Source organism: Scyliorhinus torazame, chromosome 6, assembly GCF_047496885.1.
Source record: "Scyliorhinus torazame isolate Kashiwa2021f chromosome 6, sScyTor2.1, whole genome shotgun sequence".
NCBI classification, from domain to species: domain Eukaryota; kingdom Metazoa; phylum Chordata; class Chondrichthyes; order Carcharhiniformes; family Scyliorhinidae; genus Scyliorhinus; species Scyliorhinus torazame.
The window spans coordinates 38,131,121-38,153,355 of record NC_092712.1 but is presented as its reverse complement, the minus strand read 5'-3'; the positions used below and the strand labels follow the sequence as shown (position 1 = coordinate 38,153,355).

The 22,235-nt window shown below is 50.9% G+C and overlaps 1 protein-coding gene and 1 long non-coding RNA gene across 2 annotated transcripts in view; one reads left to right on the top strand and one right to left on the bottom strand.

Moving 5' to 3' along the window:
- The window catches only part of LOC140424756 (nuclease EXOG, mitochondrial-like), a 387,484-nt gene that overhangs the window by 98,896 nt on the left and 266,353 nt on the right, over positions 1 to 22,235 (bottom strand). The gene's annotated exons all lie outside the window — the stretch shown is intronic.
- Positions 2,060 to 22,235, top strand: part of LOC140425697 (uncharacterized) — a 33,626-nt gene continuing 13,450 nt past the window's right edge. Inside the window, exons 1-2 of the long non-coding RNA XR_011947927.1 lie at positions 2,060 to 2,206; positions 18,347 to 18,544. This is a non-coding gene — a long non-coding RNA (uncharacterized lncRNA). The remainder of the gene's footprint in view (positions 2,207 to 18,346; positions 18,545 to 22,235) is intronic.

Here is a 22,235-nt window from a genome sequence, read left to right as displayed (position 1 = left end):
AATTTGCCAAGATTGTCACTCCAAAGCCACAGAAACATGGTTGACTCTGAACTGTCCTGAAATGATCGAACAAGCTCCAGAGAAATGGGCAACAAATGCTGGCCTTGCCAGCGACTCCCATATCCCATGAAAGAATTAACTTTTTAAAAAAGCAATACAAATGAGATATCACACTGCAATTTTCATTCCTAATGTTTATATTTTAGAATATTTATAACTTGCAGTCATAACAGTCTGCGAGCTTCAACGGCAAGTTGTTATTGAGAATATTCAATTTAAAAATATGCTTCCAAGTAGTGAGGCGCACTGAAACTATAGGTGCAATCTTTCTGCAGTACATATTTAGCATCAGCCGTGAATGCTATTTCACAAGTTACATGTAATTTGGATTTAATTTCTCCCAAATTCTCTCTCAGATTTTCTAGTTCTGGTAATAAGTGTTTCGGATTACTTTTATCAGCGCAAAACCCATATTGTGATTTAAGAGTAAGGCCACTTAGGTTGCATACCCGTAGTCACCCTTAATCTACACAGCTCTCCACCCCCGCCCCCACCCACCCCCCCAACCAACGCCATCCAGCCTCTGAGAGAGTACCGTACATGATACCCCAGAGTTGTACAACACCCCACCCCGCCCTTCCCAAGTCTCCAGCTCCTCCCGTCCACTGCCTCTTGTAAAACTCCTCCTCCCAACCTCGGTTCCCTCCCCCCAACTTTCCACCCCGGCTAGACCACTCGGACCCTGTTTTGCCAGGCTCTGATGGCCGCAGCCCCTCCCCCCACCTCACTCCCGTTCACTGGCCGGCTTAAACCGGCCAGCGTGGAGGCCCCCGCCCGGGTCCCTTTCCCACTTGCCCGGTCCTAGGAAAGCCCAAAGATCCCCTTTTTAGCACACAAACCAGCTACACCCCAAAGAGCCCACATTTCGAGTGAAAGTCCCGTCCCTTCCCTTGTCCAAATATATACCACATTGGCTCCTTTAGCCTCTACACCCGCGCGCAGTGATACAAAAAGGAAGAAAATACAGTCATGAGGTTACATCGGCACATGGCCATTCCTCAATTTGTCAGTTCTGCCACAGTCCTTCTGCCTTCGCAAACTCCCCCGCTGCTTCCGCCGTCCCAAAATAAAAGTCCCTGAGCTTATAAGTCACCCTCAGCTTCCATTTTCTTTGCTGACCCCGCGGTGACCTTTCCACTCCCCAACGGACTTTCAGCTGCTTTTTTCACGGCCGTTTTTCTGGTGTTTTTTGACATCCTTCTTCTCTGTGCGCTGTCTCCCGACTTTTACTGCCGTCGCTGGCCCTCGGACCGGGCGTTAACCCCCGACAATGCCGTTCCCGAACGGGAGCCCTCCAACGCGCGGCTGCCTCCCGCCTGCCGTCACCGGAAGTCAAGTTCAAAAGTATTCATAATGGAGCAGCAGATTCATTGAAACTCTTTGGGAACTTTCGCAATTTTTTTTTCAATGTTTGTATTTGAAAGGATAGTGTCAATACTAAAAGTTGTAGTAATAATCAGGGCCGAGTTTTAAGGCCGATTTAAATTGGATATCTTAAATTAAAGAATTGAGCAGTTTAAAAACCACAGTCTGCAGAAGGCAGAATCCGAATGTACAAAACTCAAGTCTGTCTGAAGCAGCTCCTGAATAACCCATCAAGTAATTATCCTTGCTACTTGGGATTCACTGGTCTATTGTCACAGTTCACGATATCCATCAAGCGATCGTTGTTCCTACTTAAGATGCATTGACCTATTGTTCACAGTTCCTGTTATCACATTAACGGATAGTCACTCCCACTTAAGATGCATTGGCCTATTGTCCACAGTTCCCATCAAGCAATCGTCACTCCTCCCAAGGCAGGCTCAGGTACCCTGTCAACAGGTCATCAACCAGAACGTTGGGCACTGAGACCCTGCCTCCTGAGACTCCATTGGCCGAAAGCCAAGGGCAGGTTGACATTGCAGCAGGGTAGCAACTGAGGGATCAAAAGACAGGCATTTTCCAGACAGGAAAAGAAAGGACTGGAAGCAAAGACTCGAAGCTTGTGTGAGGTGACCTTGACCAGACTTGAAGAAAGGAAACCAGCAAGGAACAGCCAGCGAGAATCACCTTTACAAAGTGGAACCAGAGGGACTCCAGGATCAGATCTGCAGCTTACCAAATGACCTTTACGGGAAGGATAGTCGAATCCTGGGTGTTTCTTGTAAGTATAGTGGGTAATGTATGGGTTAACTATATTTAATAAAGTGTTGCATTATGTCGGTGTTCTAGTTTGTTCTCCTCATAAATAAAGCCACCTGGATAAACTTTAATTAAAGAGCTGGTTGAAGTATCCGAATTGCACAGATGCTTCAAAGTATAACCCATTATTCTAAAGCTGGAGTGCTCCTTCTAAGATGAGCGTGAGGTCAGGTGTAATGCCTGGATCTGGTACGTCCCTCTTGTGGGGACCATGATTTGGATTCAATTTGAACTGTTGTTTTGGAGCAGGCAAGGAGCTGGATTAGGCGTTTGCCCCCTGTCCACACTCTGAGCTCTGGCTTTGTAACTCTGATAGTAAAAAAAAAGACAGTGACGTAAGAATGAACAATGTATGTACCTATCTCCTAAATTTACTTTTCCCATAGAAAACCGAGTCGAAACAACAGCACAGAACCTTTGTTGTGATCTGGACCGGGTACATTTATAAACAAAACAGAAAAGATTTGTTCATAGAGATTCCCTACAGTGCAGGAGACCATTCGGCCCATCAAGCCTGCATCGTCCCATATCCCACACTATTCCTGCAATCCCATAATCTAACCTTCACATCCCTGGACACTAAGGCAATTTATCATGGCCAATCCATCTACCCCATACATCTTTGGATTGTGGGAGGAAACCGGAGCACCCGGAGGAAACCCACGCAGACAAGGGGAGAATACACAAACTCCACACAGGCAGTGACCCAAGGCCGGAATTGTGTCCCTGGCGCTGTGAGACAGCAGTGCTTTTTAAAAAAGAAATTTAGAGTACCTAATTCATTTTTTCCAATTAAGGGGCAATTTAGCGTGGCCAATCCACCTAGCCTGCACATCTTTGGGTTGTGAGGGCAAAACCCACGTAAACACGGGCAGAATGTGCAAACTACACACGGACAGTGACCCAGCACCGGGATCGAACCAGGGACCTCGGCGCCTTGAGGCAACAGGGCTAACCCACTGTGCCACCGTGCTGCCCTGTGAGGCAGCAGTGCTAACCACTGTGCTGCCCCTAATGGTCAAATAGTCTTGCATTAGAACAATGTTTTTTTTAAGTATGGAAGAGGAGCTAGCTGTGGGAGGACTAAAAACAGGTCGTAATTGTTCAGATACATAATTAAAAACAGATACTAACAAGCTGGGATACTGGAAGTGAAGTTTGTTTCTTGAATGGCTAGACCAGGAATAGCACATTCACGGTTGGATGGCATGACCTCATCAATCACTTATTTGTGCAATCCAAGAATTGTAAATTTCTGCCTTCTTTGCATTGACTTTCAAATTACCAGTTTAAAAACAATTCCCTGTCTCTTCTTGAGGTCTCTCTGCACGTGTTACCTTCTCCAGCTTTCTATTATTGATGATTGTTATATTCCAGCTTTAAATCTGTATGTGTTCCATGACTGAGGAAACAGGCCTGAAGTTTCTTTCAAATCAATTCTCTGAATGTGGGCATTGCTGGCAACACCAGTAATTATTGCCCAATCTGGGATTTCACTGAAGAGGTGGTGGCGTGGGTCATCTTCTTGAGCTGTGGCAGTGCATTCTCTATCAGTCACCTCCTCCAACACTGGCATATCATGGCTGCAGTCTGCGCTACCTAACACACAGGCAATTTTTGCAGCACCTCCGGAACCCATGACCTCCACCACCCAGGAGAACATAGCAGGCGCATGGAAACATCATTCCCTCCAAGATCTCCACCGAACCACATACACTGAATCATAGAATTTACAGTGCAGGAGAAGGCCACCCAGTCTGCACCAGCCCTTGGAAAGAGCGCCCCGTTTAAGTCCACGCCTCCACTCAGTAACTCCGTCACCCCAACCAACCTTTTTGGACGCTGCAACAGTGAAGGAACAATGATATATCTGCAAGTCAGGATGGTTAGTGACTTTGAGTGAACTTGGCATTCCCATGTATCTTATAGAACCCCTGCAGTGCAGAAGGAGGCTATTCGGCCCATCGAGTATATACCGACCCTCCAAAAGAGCACCCCAACCAGGCCAACTCCCTCGCCCTATTCCCGTAACCCCACGGAACCTGCATATCTTTTTTTTTAATTTGGAGTACCCAATTAATTTTTTCCAATGAAGGGGCAATTAAAAAAAAAATAGTATTTTTATTGAGGATTTGCACAATTTTTATAATAAAACAGTAGTAACAATAATAATAAAACAAACGAGAATGAACATTAACATCGTGCAAAAAGAGAATATACAATAACAATTAAATAGACATTACCCCACGCGACCCAGTCTTCCCACACCATCCCAATGAAGCATTCACCCTCCGCCCCCCCCCCCCCCCCGTACGGATTGCTGCTGCTGACATTTTAATTTCCCCCGAGGCTGTCACCTCCGAGAGAACCCTAGCGTAGACCCTCTTAAGGCAAACTTTATTTTCTCGAGGCTGAGAAACCCAGCCATGTCGTTAACCCAAGTCTCTACACTCGGGGCTTCGAGTCCCTCCACATTAATAAAATCCGTCTCCGGGCTACTAGGGAGGCAAAGGCCAAGACGTCGGCCTCTTTCGCCCCCTGAACACCCGGGTCTTCTGACACTCCAAATATCGCTATCTCTGGACTCGGCACCACCCGTGTGTTAAGCACCTTGGACATTGCCCTCGAGAACCTTTGCCAGAACTCTCTAAGCTCCGGGCATGCCCTAAACATGTGGACATGGTTTGCAGGGCTGCCCTTGCACCTCATACAACTGTCTTCTACCCTAAAAAACTTGCTCATTCTCGCTGCCGTTATGTGTGCCACGTGGACCACCTTAAATTGAATTAGACTGAGCCTGGCACATGAGGAGGAATTAACCCTGCCCAAAACCTCTGCCCACAGACCCGCTTCCAACTCCTCACCTAGCTCCTCCTCCTACTTGCCTTGAGCTCCTCCACCGGGGTTTCCTCTGCCTCCTGTAGTTCCTGGTAGATATCCGACACTTTCCCCTCCCCCACCCAGGTGCCGGAGACCACCCTGTCCTGTATCCTCAGTGGCGGCAGCATCGGAAAGGACACTACCTGTTTTTTCAGGAAGGCTCGTACTTGCAGATATTTAAAGGCGTTTCCTGGCGACAGATTAAATTTGTCCTCTAGCGCCTTCAAACTGGGAAAGCTTCTGTCTATGAACAGGTCTCCCATCCTTCTGATGCCTGCCCTGTGCCAGCTCTGGAACCCACCATGCATCCTACCCGGGACAAACCTGTGGTTGTTGCATATCGGGGTCCAGACCGACGCTCCCTCCACCTTCTTGTACCTCCTCCATTGTCCCCACATCCGCAGTGTCACCACCACGTCCGGACTTGTGGAGTAACGGGTCGACGAGAACGGCAAAGGAGCCTTTATCAAAGCTCCCAGACCTGTACCGTTACATGGCGCTGCCTCCAGATGCTCCCACGCCGCCCCCGCCCCCCTCATCGGCCACTTCCTAATCATTGCTATATTGGCCGCCCAGTAGTAGTTGCGAAAGTTCGGCAGCATCAACCGCGCCCCCCGACTGCGCTCCAACAGCGATCTCCTTACTCGCGGGGTCTTATTCGCCCACACAAAGCCCGTAATGATCCTACTCATCCGCTTAAAAAGGCCTTGGGGATGAAGATGGGGAGGCACTGAAAGACAAACAGAAATCTGGGGAGGACAGTCATTTTCACAGTCTGCACCCTCCTCGCCAGTCACAGCGGGAGCATGTCCCATCTCTTAAAGTCTCCTTCCATTTGCTCCACCAACCAGGTCAGGTTGAGCCTGTGCAGGGCATCCCATTTCCTGGCCACCTGTATACCCAGGTAACAACTTTTCTCTACCATCCTGAGCGGCAGCTCTTTCAGTCTCTCCTCCTGCCCCTTGGCCTGGATCACAAACAACTCGCTCTTTCCCATGTTCAGTTTATACCCTGAAAAACTACCAAAATCCTCAGGATCCACAGGACCTCTCCCATCCCCTCCACGGGGTCCAAAATGTACAGGAGCAAATCATCCGCGTATAGCGAGACCCGATGTTCCACCCTCCCTAAACCAATCCCTGCCAGTTCCTCGAGGCTCTCCGCGCCATAGCTAGCGGTTCTATAGCTAGGGCAAAAATAGTAACGGGGAGAGGGGACACCCCTGCCTCGTTCTCCGGTTAAGCTCGAAGTACCCCAACCTCAAGCCGGTTTGTACAGACACTTGCTACAGGCGCCTGGTACAGCAATTTCACCCAGCCAATAAAGCCCTCACCAAACCTGAACCTCCCCAGCGTTTCCCACAGGTACTCCCATTCCACCCAGTCAAAGGCTTTCTCTGCGTCCATCGCTGTTACCACCTCCGCCTCCCCTCCCTCTGAGGGCATCATAATAATATTCAAAAGTCTCCAGACATTGGTATGGAGTTGTCTGCCTTTAACAAACCCAGTCTTGTCTTCCTCTATCACCCGTGGGACGCAATCCTCAATTCTTGTGGCCAGAATCTTAGCTAGCAATTTGGCATTCACGTTTAAAAGCGAAATTGGCCTGTATGACCTGCAATGTTCCGGGTCCTTCCCTTGTTTAAGAATGAGTGAGATCAAGGCCTGTGACATTGTTGGGGGGAGGGTTCCTTTCTCTCTAGTCTCATTGAAGGTCCTCATCAGGAGTGGGCACAATATTTCTGAAACTTTCTTTTGAATGCTACCTGGTAACTGTCTGGCCCCAGGGCTTTACCTGACTGCATGCCCTCTATACCCTTGACAATCTCCTCCACTTCAATCGGGGCCCCCAACCCCATCACCAGGTCCTCTTCCACCTTTGGAAACCTCAACTGGTCCAAAAATTGCCTCATCCCTTCCGCTCCGGTAGGGGGCACCGACTCGTATAGTTTACAATAGAACTCCTTAAAGACTCCGTTCAACCCCCCTGCATCCAAGACCATGTTACCATCCTTATTCTTCACTCCCCCGATTTCCCTGGCCGCCTCCCTCTTTTGCAGTTGGTGTGCCAGCATTCTACTCGCTTTCTCCCCGTACTCATAGACTGCCCCCTTGCCTTCCTCAGCTGGCCTACAGCTTTCCCTGTGGTCAGCAGATCAAATTCCACCCCTCCCTCAGTAGCCCCGCCTCGGGAGGCCTCGGCGTATCTCCTGTCCATAAGACCATAAGACATAGGAGTGGAAGGAAGGCCATTCGGCCCATCGAGTCCACTCCACCATTCAATCATGGCTGATTTCAACTCCATTTACCCGCTCTCTCTCCATACCCCTTAATTCCTCGAGAAATCAAGAATTTATCAACTTCTGTCTTAAAGACACTCAACGTCCCGGCCTCCACCGCCCTCTGTGGCAATGAATTCCACAGACCCACCACTCACTGGCTGAAGAAATTTCTCCTCATCTCTGTTATCCACTCGGAGTATCTCCTCCACCAGCCTCTCCCTCTCCGCTCTTTCTCTCTTTTCCCTATGGGATCGAATTGAGATGAGCTCCCCTCTGACAACTGCCTTCAGAGCCTCCCATACTGTTGCCGCTGCTACCTCACCGGTATAGTTTGTTTCCAGGTAATCCTGAATGTTCCTGCTAATCCCCCCTCAAACCTCTTCGTCCGCCAGCAGCCCCACATCCAGACTCCAGAGTGTGCGCCGCCCTCTCTCCTCACTCAGCCGCAGGTCCACCCAGTGCATGGCATGGTCCGAGACTGCGATTGCTGAGTATTCTGTCCCTGCCACCTTTGGGATTAACGCCCTGCTCAAGACAAAGAAATCTATGCGGGAATAAACCTTATGAACGTGGGAGAAAAAAAGAGAACTCCTTCACTCTCGGCCACGCGAACCACCAGGGATCCACCCCCCACCACCACCACCCCATAAAATCTGCTCCATAAAACCCTTCAGTTCCTGAGCCACTGCCGGTCGCTTCCCTGTCCTGGACTTCGACCGGTCCAGCTTTGGGTCAATGACTGTTAAAGTCTCTGCCCATGATCAGGTTGTGTGACTCTAAGTCTGGGATTTTGCCTCGCATGCGTCTCATAAATTCCACATCATCCCAATTCGGAGCGCAGGCGTTCACAAACACAACCCAGAGCCCCTCCCACTTTTCGCTCACCATTATATACCTGCCCCCCCCTTATCTGTCACAGTTCTCCCAGCCTCGAATACCACACCCTTACTGATCAGAATTGCCACCCCCCTGGTCTTCGAATCCAGCCCTGAATGGAACACCTGGCCTACCCATCCCTTTCTCAACCTCGTATGATCTGCGAGCTTTAAATGTGTCTCCCGAAGCATTGCTACATCTGCCTTTAACCCCTTTAGATGCGCGAACACGCATGCTGTTTTGACCGGCCCATCCAAACCCCTCTCATTCCACGTGATCAGCCTGGAGGGGGGGCTCGCCCCCCCTCCCCGCCCCCGGCGGCCAAATAGCCATTGCCTTTTTTTGGCCAACCTCGAGCCCACGCCCTTTGCTTCCTCGAGCTCCCCCATAGGGAGCCACCGCCCCGGACCCTCAATTTGTACCCCAAAATTGATACCTCCTCTGTCAGCAAAGCAGCCTCCCCCCACCCCGCCCCCCCTCCCAACAGCCCCATGACCCAAAAGCCCCCGCCAAGCACCAGCTGAGCACTTGCTCACCCCCCCACTCCGCTCCTGAGAGTCAGCTGACCCATGCTGACCCCGGCAGCTCCCGCCCCTGGTGCTGATCAGACTGTCGCCTCATTCTCCGGACCCCTCTCCCCACATGAATAAACCAATTAAACTGTCGCTCCAGCCCCAGTGAGTAAATAGTAATACGAAACAAATAATACACAGAAGACACTAACATTGCCCCGTGAGGAGACACTTGTTGAACCAAGGCTCCAACTTCCTGAAAAATCGTCCTAAGTACAGGGCAACCTCCCCCCTCCGTATCTCAACTTTGCTGCAAACACTGCTCCCTCCAGATACCACCACAGCCCTTCCACGCACCCAACATTGTATACAATCTTATATTAGAAAGGGTACCGTGTTACCCAGGCCCACCGCCACTTTCCTCCAAAGCTTAACTGTCCTTTAATTCGAGTCCAGCTTTTCTTGTTTGACGAATGACCTCGCCTCGTCCGGCGCCTCAAAATAGTGATGCCGTTCCTTGTACGTGACCCATGGCCTCGCTGGGTGTAGCATCCCAAATTTCACCCCCTTGCTGAAGAGGGTCGCCATCACCCGGTTGAATCCAGCACGCCTCTTGGCCAGCTCCGCATCCAGGTCCTGGTAGATGCGTATCACGCTGTTCATCCACCTGCTGCTCCGTTCTTCATTCCGCAAGACAAGTTCCTTGTCCGAGAAGCGATGAAATCTCACTACCATGGCCCTCGGCGGTTCATTCACCTTGGGCTTCCTTGCGACGGCTCTGTGCGCCCCGTCCAGCTCCAGGGGTCGAGGGAATACCCCCATCCCTATCAGCCTCTCCAGCATCTTGGACACAAATGCTCCGCATCCAACCCCTCCACACCTTCGGGGAGGCCCACAATTCTCAAGTTCTGTCTCCTGGACCTGCTTTCTCGGTCTTCCAGCCTCTTCTGCCACTTCTTGTGGAGGTCATCCTGCGCCTCCACCTTAAGGGCCAATATGACCATCTCGTCCTCATGGTCGGATAGCTTTTTCCCCATCTCCTTAATCGCTTTCCCTTGTGTCGCCTGAGTTGCGATCATTTGGCCTATTGATGCCTTCATCGGGGCCAGCATGTCCTTTTAAGATCAGCAAAGCAGCCCCTAAGGAACTCCTGTTGCTCCTGTGACCACTGCGCCCATGCACCCTGGTCAATACCGGCCGCCATGTCGTGCCTCTGCACCCACTTCTGTCTGTTGTGACTTAAACGCTTCACCCGGCCACTCCTGGACCAGTTATCCATACAACAGAGAGGGAATCCTTTTGGCAGTGTTCGCTTCACCAATCTGCCCCAAAAGGTCCGTGAAAACTCCTGAAAAAAGGTCCGAGAGTCCGTTCCAGACGGGAGCTGCCAAATGCGCGACCTACTCCTCCATGGCCGCCACCGGAAGTCGATAAACTTCTTCTTTGTGCCCAGAAAATACGGAGGCATGGGATTCAGGGTGATTTAGCAGTTTGGATCAGAAATTGGCGAGCTGGAAGAAGACAAAGGGTGGTGGTTGATGGGAAATGTTCAGACTGGAGTCTAGTTAATAGTGGTGTACCACAAGTATCTGTTTTGGGGCCACTGCTGTTTGTCATTTTTATAAATGACCTGGAGGAGGGCGTAGAAGGATGGGTGAGTAAATTTGCAGATGACACTAAAGTCGGTGGAGTTGTGGACAGTGCGGAAGGATGTTCCAAGTTACAGAGGGACATAGAAAAGCTGCAGCGCTGGGCTGAGAGGTGGCAAATGGAGTTTAATGCAGAAAAGTGTGAGGTAATTCATTTTGGAAGGAATAACAGGAAGACAGAGTACTGGGCTAATGGTAAGATTCATAGAATTAGAATTATCATAGAATTTACAGTGCAGAAGGGAGCCATTCGGCCCATTGAGTCTGCACCGGCTCCTGGAAAGAGCACCCCACCCAAGGTCAACACCTCCACCCTATCCCCATAACCCAGTAACCCCACCCAACACTAAGGGCAATTTTGGACACCAAGGGCAATTTATCATGGCCAATCCACCTAACCTGCACATCTTTGGACTGTGGGAGGGAACCGGAGCACCCGGAGGAAACCCACGCACACACGGGGAGGATGTGCAGACTCCGCACAGACAGTGACCCAAGCCGGAACCGGAATTCTTGGTAGTGTGGATGAGCAGAGAGATCTCGGTGTCCATGTACATAGATCCCTGAAAGTTGCCACCCAGTTTGAGAGGGTTGTTAAGAAGGCGTACGGTGCGATAGCTTTTATTGGTAGAGGAATTGAGTTTCGGAGCCATGAGGTCATGTTGCAGCTGTACAAAACACTGGTGCGGCCGCATTTGGAATATTGCGTGTAATTCTGGTCGCCGCATTATAGGAAGGATGTGGAAGCATTGGAAAGGGTGCAGAGGAGATTTACCAGAATGTTGCCTGGTATGGAGGGAAGATCTTGTGAGGGAAGGCTGAGGAATTTGAGGCTGTTTTCGTTAGAGAGAAGGTTAAGAGGTGACTTAATTGAGGCATACAAGATGATCAGATAGGGTGGACCTGAGGGTGGACTATAGTGAGAGCCTTTTTCCTCAGATGGTGATGTCTAGCATGAGGGGACATAACTTTAAATTGAGGGGAGATATAGGACAGATGTCAGAGGTAGGTTCTTTACTCAGAGAGTAGCAAGGGCGTGGAATGCCCTACCTGCAACAGTAGTGGACTCACCAACACTAAGGGTATTCAAATGGTCATTGGATAGACATATGGATGATAAGGGAATAGTGTAGATGGGCTTTATAGAGTGATTTCACAGGTCGGTGCAACATCGAGGGCCGAAGGGCCTGTACTGCGCTGTAATGTTCTAGTGCGGAGCATGGTCCGAGACCGCAATGGCCGAGTACTGTACCCCCTCCATCCCTGGGAGTAGCGTCCTGCTCAACACGAAAAAATCAACCCGAGAGTACACGTCATGCACGTGGGAGAAGAAAGAGAACTCCTTTGCCCTTGGCCGAGCGAATCTCCACGGATCTACTCCTCTCTCTCTCCCCCCCCCCCCCCCCCCCCTCCAATCTGGTCCATGAAACTCCTCCGGACCTTGGCCGCTGCCAGCCTCCTCCCCGACATGGACGTAGACCGGTCCAGAGCCGGGTCCAGGACTGTGTTGATGTGTTCCCCCCACCCCACCCCACCCCGCCATTATCAAATTGTTTGACTCCAAGTCCGGTATTTTACTCCACATGCGCTTCATGAATTCCGTGTCATCCCAATTCGGGGCATAAACGTTCACTAGCACCACCCGGGCCCCCTGCAGCTTACCACTCACCATAATGTACCTGCCCCCTTTGTCCGCCACAACACTTCCCGCCTCAAATGCTACCTGTTTGCTTACCAGGATTGCGACCCCCTGGTCTTTGCGTCCAACCCCGAATGGAACACCTGGCCCACCCATCCCTTCCTCAGTCTAGTTTGGTCAGCGAGTTTTAAGTGCGTTTCCTGTAGCATGGCTATGTCTGCCTTTAATCCCTTTCGGTGTGAGAACACGTGGGCCCTTTTGACCGGCCCGTTTAGGCCCCTTACATTCCACGTGATCGGCCTGGTCGGAGGGTTGATCCACCCCACCCCCCTGCCGACTAGCCATCTCCTTTTTTATCCCAGACACCTGCCCGCGCCCCACGCTCACTCAAGCCCTCCCGCCGGAGGCTCTCTGTCCCGACTCTCCGTCTGTTCCCGGAAGTTGGCTCCCCTTCAGCCAGCAAAGCAGCATCCCGTCCCCCATGTCAAGCCCCTGTTTAACACTAACTCTCCCCCCCCGTTGCGCTTCCATAAGTCAGCTGTCCCCGGCCGCTCCCGCCTCTACCTCCAATCCTACTGTTGTCTCCTTCTTCGGGCCCCCAACCTTCCCTCCCCCACCGGGTAAGAGAGAGAGAGCCACCCCATTCTTCCCGTGTAACAAGAGAGAAAAAAAAGAAAACAACGTACAAACTCCAGGCGTTGCCCCGAACAACGAACGACCCCCTCCCACCCCCAACCTGGCGAGCTGCCCTAACTGACGGGCCCATCTCCCCCTTCTGCGGCGTGGCTCCGCAAAAGCAGAGAGCTGGCAAAGGACCCCGAGGGCAAAAACAAAGAACGGGGCAAACCAACATAACATAGCCCCCTTCAGCTGCCTCCCCAGCCCCCATACAACTTACACTCTGCTTCCAGTCTTACATTAGGACAGCACCCGGTTACACCTCTTCACCCGGGCGTTCCAACAACGTGCAGCTGCCCATTAGTTCAAGTCCAACTTCTCATTCTAAATGAATGTCCACGCCTCGTCCGGCGCATCAAAGTAGTGGTTCCGGCCTTGGTACGTGACCCACAGCCTCGCCGGATGTAGCAGCCCGAACTTCACCCCTTTGTTGTGGAGGGCCGGGTTGAATCCCGCACGCCTCTTAGCCAGATCTGCTCCCCAGTCCTGGTAAATTTGAATCTCACAGTTCTCCCGTTGACTGCTTCGCTCCTTCTTTGCCCACCGCAGGACACGTTCCTTGTCTGTGCAGCGGTGGAATCTTATCACCATAGCCCTCGGCGGTTCATTCGCCCGAGGCTTCCTTGCCAGGACTCTGTGCTCCGTCCAGTTCCAGGGGTCGCGGGAAGGCCCCCGCACCCATCAGCGACCCCAGCATCCTGGTCACAAATGCGGTCGCATCCGACCCCTCCGCACCTTCGGGGAGGCCCAAGATTCGCAGGTTCTGCCTCCTCAACCTATTTTCAAGGTCTTCCAGTTTCTCCTGCCATCTTTTGTGCAGGGCCCCGTGCGCCACCACCTGACCGCCAGGCCCAAGATCTCATCCTCATTTTCAGAGACTTTTTTCTCCACCTCTTTGATCGCCTTCTCCTGCATCTTCTGAGTCTCCACCATCCTTTCCCTGGAAGCCTTCATAGGGGCCAGCACCTCCGTCTTGGGCTCTGTGAAGCAGCTTCTCAGGTGCTCCTGCGACCACTGGGCTCACGCCTCCTGGTCCGCGCCGGCCGCCATTTTGTCATTTTGCACCCGTTCCCCTCATTTCACCGGTCCAGCCTTCTTTACTGCCCCTCTCCTTGTCCATTCTATACAGCGCTGGGGGGAGCCTCACCAGCGTTTATTGCCCACCGGGAATCGCCGCTAAAGGTCCGTTAACGGGCCCAAATGTCCGATTTCGGCGGGAGCTGCCGAACATGTGACCTACACGGGCATTGCCACAACCGGAAGTCCCATCAATAACTTTAGTAATCTCCCAACGATACTATAACGTCTCTAATCTGGAAATCTATTAATCAGAAACACAAGTTTGCCACAGGGCTTCCTGGGCTATTTCAGAGGGCAGTTAGAGTCAACCACATCGTTGTGAGACGCAGATTTCCCTCACTAAACACATTCGTGAGCCAGACGGATTTTTACGACAATCAACAATGATTTCACAGTCATCATGAGATTTTTAATTCCAGATTTCTTTTATCGACTTCAAATTCCACGATCTGAGTCTCTGGGTTTCTGAATTACCAGTCCAGCGACAATACTACTGCACCATCGCCTTCCCTGATCCAGTGAAGTTTCTGGTCAATGTTGACTTACAGAATTTCATGATGGGGGTTTCTCCAATGGTAATGCCAATGAATGTCGAAGGGAAATGGTTAATTCACTCTTCACGGAGATTAGCATTGTCTGGCATGAATGTTCACTGCCACTTATCAGCTCTGTTTAGCAAGGGTGATTGCTCCATGAACACATGGGCAGATATGGCAGGCAGCCCTTCTCCCCGACTCCTCCACCACGCTTTTCCATCAGTTTGTCTTGCTCTGCATGGCCCTGCGTGGACGGGGCTTCCTTCTCAATGCTGACAACATGCTTGGCCTTCACAAAGTCTGTTTGATCTTAGGCAACCAACCCCGGGACACAGTCCTCCATCCTCTCCGCCAACAATTTAGCCAATACTTTCACATCCATGTTCAATAGTGATACGAGTCTATACGACCCACATTCCACCTGGTCCTCCCCTTTTTTGGTGATTAGTGTGATTACTGCCTGCGTCATCTCTCCGGCAGCTCCCCCTTCTCCAGTACTTCATTAAACTCTCCCAACAGATGTGGTGCCAGGTCCGTCACATATTCGTTATAAAATTCCACCAGGTACCTATCCGGCCCAGGAGCCTTCCCCGACTTCATACCCCTGATACTATCCAGCACCGCGCTCAGCTCCAGAGGCTCCTCCAACGCCTGCCTCTTTGCTTCCTCCACCTGGGGAAATTCCAGCTCGTCCAGAAACCGTCCCATGTCCCCCTCCTCTCCCCCCGGGTCCACTTTGTAAAGTCCCTGATAGTACTCCCTAAACGCCTCGTTTATCTTCTCTGGCTCCGACACCACATCCCAAGCCCCAGTCCGTATCTTCAATATTTCCCTGTACGCGGCCTGCTTCCGCAGCTGGTGCGCCAGCATGCGGCTCGACTTCTCCCCATTCCCATATTGCACCTCTCTTGCCCTGCGCAGCTGCCCGAACGCCCTCCCCGCTGTCAGCCTGTCAAACTGCCCCTGCAACCTTTTCCTCCTCGCCAACCCCTCCACTGTGGACACTCTTGAATATTCTCTGTCCACCTCCACTATCTTGCTCACTAGACAGTCATGTTCTTGTTTGGGTGGGGAGGGTAAGGGCTGGTTTTGCACAGCAGGGGCGGGTTTAGCACAGTGAGCTAAACAGCTGGCTTGTAATGCAGAACAATGCCAGCAGAGCGGGTTCAATTCCTGTGCCAGCCTCCCAAACAGGCGCCAGAATGTGGTGACTAGGGGCTTTTCACAGTAACTTCATTGAAACCTACTTGTGACTAGAAGCGATTATTATTATTATTATTATTATTATTATTGTTATTATTCATGCTCCTCCCTCCTTTCTCTATCTGCATCAGCCTTAAACAAAATAATTTCCCCGGACCACTGCCTTCAGTGCTTCTCAAAAAATGGCCGCCGACACCTCCCCATTTTGACTCAACTCCGCATACTCCTTAATCGTTGCCTGAACCTTATCACAAACACCTCCATTTAACAGCAAACCACAAAATCTCCTGACTCACTACAAAGTAATCAATCCTCGAATACACCTTGTGGACATGTGAAAAGAAGGAATACTCCCTTCCTCCTGAGTTCTGAAAATGTCATGGGCCCACCATACCCATCCTCTCCATACACCCCCCCACCCCCCTCGCCATTCGTACCCTACACATCGACCTGGGGCTTGACCTATCCACCCTTGGCTCCAGGACACGGTTAAAATCTCCTCTCATGATCAACTGGTGCATGGCCAAATCCAGGATTGCTGCCAGCAACCCCCTCATAAAACCCACATCATCCCAATTTGGGGCATCACATTTACCAACACCACTGGTGCCCCTTCCAATCCGCCATCACACATCTCCCATCTGGATCCATCACCTCTTTCGCACTCATTAAAATCACCACTCCCCTCGCTTTCAACTCAAACCCCACGTGAAATACCTGCCCGACCCTCCCCTTCCTTAACCTAACCTGTTCCTTCACATGGAGGAGTGGCTCCTGCAGAAAGACCACCCCCGCTTACAAGCTCCAGTGGTGCGCAAACACCCGTAACCTTTTAACCGGCCCATTCAGTCCCCAGACGTTCCACGTTACCAGCCTTACCGGAGGCTTGCACCTCCAAACCCCTCTACAGTCCGTCATCTTCCCTACTCCCGTCCCCTTTATTCCACCCTATTCCTAGCCCATCCCAGAAGGCCCATTCCTCTGCACTTGACCACATAATCTCTCACCCCCTGCCACGTTGCAACAACCGCCCCTCTCCCCCTTCCTACCCCCACTTACCCCCCATTCTTCCTGGCCACCCCTCTTGGCCTTCTCCCCCACCACCTCGCTTCCGTTCACCAACATAACCTGCTAGCACGGCTGCCCCTGCCCAAAGGCACCTCCCAATGACCTGCCCTTCCCTCTCCTCCCCACTCCTCAGACCAAGGAGGAATGCTCCCTGCGGACCTTGCCCTTCCCACCCAAACAAGGACTTTTTCTGAACTCTTAGCAGCCTTCTCCGAAAGCAAACAAACCAATGTTAATCACAAACAGTCCCATAAAACAGGAGAGGGCGATGGGAATATAAACTCTTCCCCCCCCCCCCCCCCCCGACAACACCTTACAATCTCAAAATTTAACAGCAACTCCCCCCTCCCCCCCCCCCCCCCAATGAAAAGGCGAAAATCCCCCAATCCGTACCCACTACAAACATGCTGCCTACCATTACAAAGTGCCAGCACCCCAGTTCCCAAGCATTGGCCGTTCAGTTCTCCCCTAGTTTATGCTCCTTAATGAAGTCTTTGGCCGCTTCTGGGGTCTCGAAATAATACTCGCAGCCTCGGAACATCACCCATAATTTCACCGGGTCGAGCACCCCAAACCTGATCTGCCGCCGGTACACATTGCCTTGGCCTAGTTGAAGCCTGCCTGCCGCTTTGCCAACTCCGCTCCGTTGTCCTGATAAATCCGGACGCTATTCCTCTCTCAGACGCAGGTACGCTTCTCCCTGGCCCATCGCAGAATCTTCTCCTTCTCCACAAGTTCTAGGCTTCTGCCTCATGGACCTATGCGCTCGATCCACTTCAGGGACCTTAATTAGCACCCCTTCTACCACCAGCCCGCCAGCATCTTCGAGACGTACCTCGCGTGGCACTCGCACCTTCCACTCCTTCAGGCAGGCCCACTATTCACAGGTTCTGCCTTCTCGAGGCATTCTCCTGCTCCTCCACCTTTGCCCTCAATGTTTTACACAGGTCCCCTAGGAGCCCCACCTTCGCCACCACATGATCACTCTGGTCCAAGATCACTCCTTCGATCTCCCCAATCTCCAAACACCTCTTCGCCCGTTCCAGAGAACTCTTCAAGGGTGCCACAGCTCCTTCAATGGCTTCTGAACGATCCTCGTGCATTTCCTTGCTCTGCCGGCAGAATTTGCCTCTAATAAACGCCATCAGCTCCTCCATCTGGGGCCTTCCAGCTTGCATCAGCCCTTCCCCCGCTTGCATGCTTACAGTGGCTGCTGCAGTAAAGGCTCCCTCCAACTTTTCAGCCAACTCTCTCACTGTTTTCTGCCGGGTCGGATAGCCAGCAGACGTACCACTTCTGGGGGATACTAATCCTCCAACATTCAGTTTAAAAACCACAGTCTACAGAAGGCAGAATCCGAATGTACAAAACTCAAGTCTGTCTGAAGCAGCTCTTGAATAACCCATCAAGTAATTATCCTTGCTACTTGGGATTCACTGGCCTATTGTCCACAGTTCACGATATCCATCAAGCGATCGTTGTTCCCACTTAAGATGCATTGGCCTATTGTCCACAGTTCCCATCAAGCAATCGTCACTCCTCCCAAGGCAGGCTCAGGTACCCTGTCAACAGGTCATCAACCAGAACGTTGGGCACTGAGACCCTGCCTCCTGAGACTCCATTGGCCGAAATCCAAGGGCAGGTTGCCAAAGCAGCAGGGTAGCAACAGGGAGATAAAAAGATATGCATTTTCCAAACAGGAAAAGAAAGGACTGGAAGCAAAGACTCGAAGCTTGTCTGAGATGACCGTGACCAGACATGAAAGAAGGAAGGAAGCAAGCAAGGAACAGCCAGCGAGAATCACCTTTACAAAGTGGAACCAGAGGGACTCCAGGATCAGATCTGCAGCTTACCAAATGACCTTTACGGGAAGGATAGTCGAATCCTGGGTGTTTCTTGTAAGTATAGTGGGTAATTTATGGCTTACCTATATTTAATAAAGTGTGTTGCATTATATCGGTGTTCTAGTTTGTTCTCCTCATAAATAAAGCCACCTGGATAAACTTTAATTAAAGAGCTGGTTGAAGTATCCGAATTGCACAGATACTTCAAAGTATAACCCATTATTCTAAAGCTGGAGTGCTCCTTCTAAGATAAGCGTGAGGTCAGGTGTAATGCCTGGATCTGGTACGTCTCTCTTGTGGGGACCATGATTTGGATTCAATTTGAACTGTTGTTTTGGAGCAGGCAAGGAGCTGGATTAGGCGTTTGCCCCCTGTCCACACTCTGAGCTCTGGCTTTGTAACTCTGATAAAGTAATTTTAAAAAAAGACAGTGACATAAGAATGAACAATGTATGTACCTATCTCCTAAATTTACTTTTCCCATAGAAAACCGAGTCGAAACAACAGCACAGAACCTTTGTTGTGATCTGGACCGGGTACATTTATAAACAAAACAGAAAAGATTTGTTCATAGAGATTCCCTACAGTGCAGGAGACCATTCGGCCCATCAAGCCTGCATCGTTCCATATCCCACCCTATTCCTGCAATCCCATAATCTAACCTTCACATCCCTGGACATTAAGAGGCAATTTATCATGGCCAATCCATCTACCCCATACATCTTTGGATTGTGGGAGGAAACCGGAGCATCCGGAGGAAACCCACGCAGACGAGGGGAGAATATACAAACTCCACACAGGCAGTGACCCAGAGCCGGGATCGAACCATGGACCTCGGCGCCTTGAGGCAACAGGGCTAACCCACTGTGCCACCGTGCTGCCCTGTGAGGCAGCAGTGCTAACCACTGTGCTGCCCCTAATGGTCAAGTAGTCTTGCATTAGAAAAATGGTTTTTTTAAGTATGGAAGAGGAGCTAGCTGTGGGAGGACTAAAAACAGGTCGTAATTGTTCAGATACATAATTAAAAATAGATACTAACAAGCTGGGATACTGGAAGTGAAGTTTGTTTCTTGAATGGCTAGACCAGGAATAGCACATTCACGGTTGGATGGCATGACCTCATCAATCACTTATTTGTGCAATCCAAGAATTGTAAATTTCGGCCTTCTTTGCATTGACTTTCAAATTACCAGTTTAAAAAAAAAAAAAAAAATCCCTATTTCTTCTTGAGGTCTCTCTGCACGTGTTACCTTCTCCAGCTTTCTATTATTGCTGATTGTTATACTCCAGCTTTAAATCTGTATGTGTTCCATGGCTGAGGAAACAGGTCTGAAGTTTCTTTTAAATCAATTCTCTGAATGTGGGCATTGCTGGCAACACCAGTAATTATTGCCCAATCTGGGATTTCACTGAAGAGGTGGTGGCGTGGGTCATCTTCTTGAGCTGTGGCAGTGCATTCTCTATCAGTCACCTCCTCCAACACTGGCATATCATGGCTGCAGTCTGCGCTACCTAACACACAGGCAATTTTTGCAGCACCTCCGGAACCCATGACCTCCACCACCCAGGAGAACATAGCAGGCGCATGGAAACATCATTCCCTCCAAGATCTCCACCAAACCACATACACTGAATCATAGAATTTACAGTGCAGGAGAAGGCCATCCAGTCTGCACCAGCCCTTGGAAAGAGCGCCCCGTTTAAGTCCACGCCTCCACTCAGTAACTCCGTCGCCCCAACCAACCTTTTTGGACGCTGCAACAGTGAAGGAACAATGATATATCTGCAAGTCAGGATGGTTAGTGACTTTGAGTGAACTTGGCATTCCCATGTATCTTATAGAACCCCTGCAGTGCAGAAGGAGGCTATTCGGCCCATCGAGTATATACCGACCCTCCAAAAGAGCACCCCAACCAGGCCAACTCCCTCGCTCTATTCCCGTAACCCCACGGAACCTGCATATCTTTTTGTTTAAATTTAGAGTACCCAATTAATTTTTTCCACTGAAGGGGCATTTTTTTTTTTAGTTAGTATTTTTATTAAGGTTTTGCACAATTTTGCATAATAAAACAGTAGTAACAATGATAATAAAACAAACGAGAGTGAACATTAACATCGTGCAAAAAGAGAATATACAATAACAATTAAATAGACATTACCCCACGCGACCGAGTCTTCCCACACCATCCCAATGAAGCATTCACCCTCCGCCCCCCCCCCCGTACGGATTGCTGCTGCTGCTGACATTTTAATTTCCCCCGAGGCTGCCACCTCCGAGAGAACCCTAGCGTAGACCCTCTTAAGGCAAACTTTATTTTCTCGAGGCTGAGAAACCCAGCCATGTCGTTAACCCAAGTCTCTACACTCGGGGGGGGGGGGGGCTTCGAGTAGCTCGGCATTAATAAAATCCGTCTCCGGGCTACTAGGGAGGCAAAGGCCAAGACGTCGGCCTCTTCCGACCCCTGAACTCCCGGGTCTTCTGACACTCCAAATATCGCTATCTCTGGACTCGGCACCACCCGTGTGTTAAGCACCTTGGACATTGCCCTCGCGAACCTTTGCCAGAACTCTCTAAGCTCCGGGCATGCCCTAAACATGTGGACATGGTTTGCAGGGCTGCCCTTGCACCTCATACAACTGTCTTCTACCCTAAAAAACTTGCTCATTCTCGCTGCCGTTATGTGTGCCACGTGGACCACCTTAAATTGAATTAGACTGAGCCTGGCACATGAGGAATTAACCCTGCCCAAAACCTCTGCCCACAGACCCGCTTCCAACTCCTCACCTAGCTCCTCCTCCTACTTGCCTTGAGCTCCTCCACCGGGATTTCCTCTGCCTCCTGTAGTTCCTGGTAGATATCCGACACTTTCCCCTCCCCCACCCAGGTGCCGGAGACCACCCTGTCCTGTATCCTCAGTGGCGGCAGCGTCGGAAAGGCCACTACCTGTTTTTTCAGGAAGGCTGGTACTTGCAGATATTTAAAGGCGTTTCCTGGCGACAGATTAAATTTGTCCTCTAGCGCCTTCAAACTGGGAAAGCTTCTGTCTATGAACAGGTCTCCCATCCTTCTGATGCCTGCCCTGTGCCAGCTCTGGAACCCACCATCCATCCTACCCGGGACAAACCTGTGGTTGTTGCATATCGGGGTCCAGACCGACGCTCCCTCCACCTTCTTGTACCTCCTCCATTGTCCCCACATCCGCAGTGTCACCACCACGTCCGGACTTGTGGAGTAACGGGTCGGCGAGAACGGCAAAGGTGCCTTTATCAAAGCTCTCAGACCTGTACCGTTACATGGCGCTGCCTCCAGATGCTCCCACGCCCCCCCCCCCCCTCCCCACCCCCTCCTCCCCCCCTCCTCATCGGCCACTTCCTAATCATTGCTATATTGGCCGCGTAGTAGTAGTTGCGAAAGTTCGGCAGCGCCAACCCCCCACCCGACTGCGCTCCAACAACGATCTCCTTACTCGCGGGGTCTTATTCGCCAACACAAAGACCGTAATGATCCAACTCACCCGCTTAAAAAAGGCCTTGAGGATGAAGATGGGGAGGCACTGAAAGACAAACAGAAATCTGGGGAGGACAGTCATTTTCACGGTCTGCACCCTCCCTGCCAGTCACAGCGGGAGCATGTCCCACCTTTTAAAGTCTCCTTCCATTTGCTCCACCAACCGGGTCAGGTTCAGCCTGTGCAGTACATCCCATTTCCTGGCCACCTGTATATCCAGGTAATGAAAACTTTTCT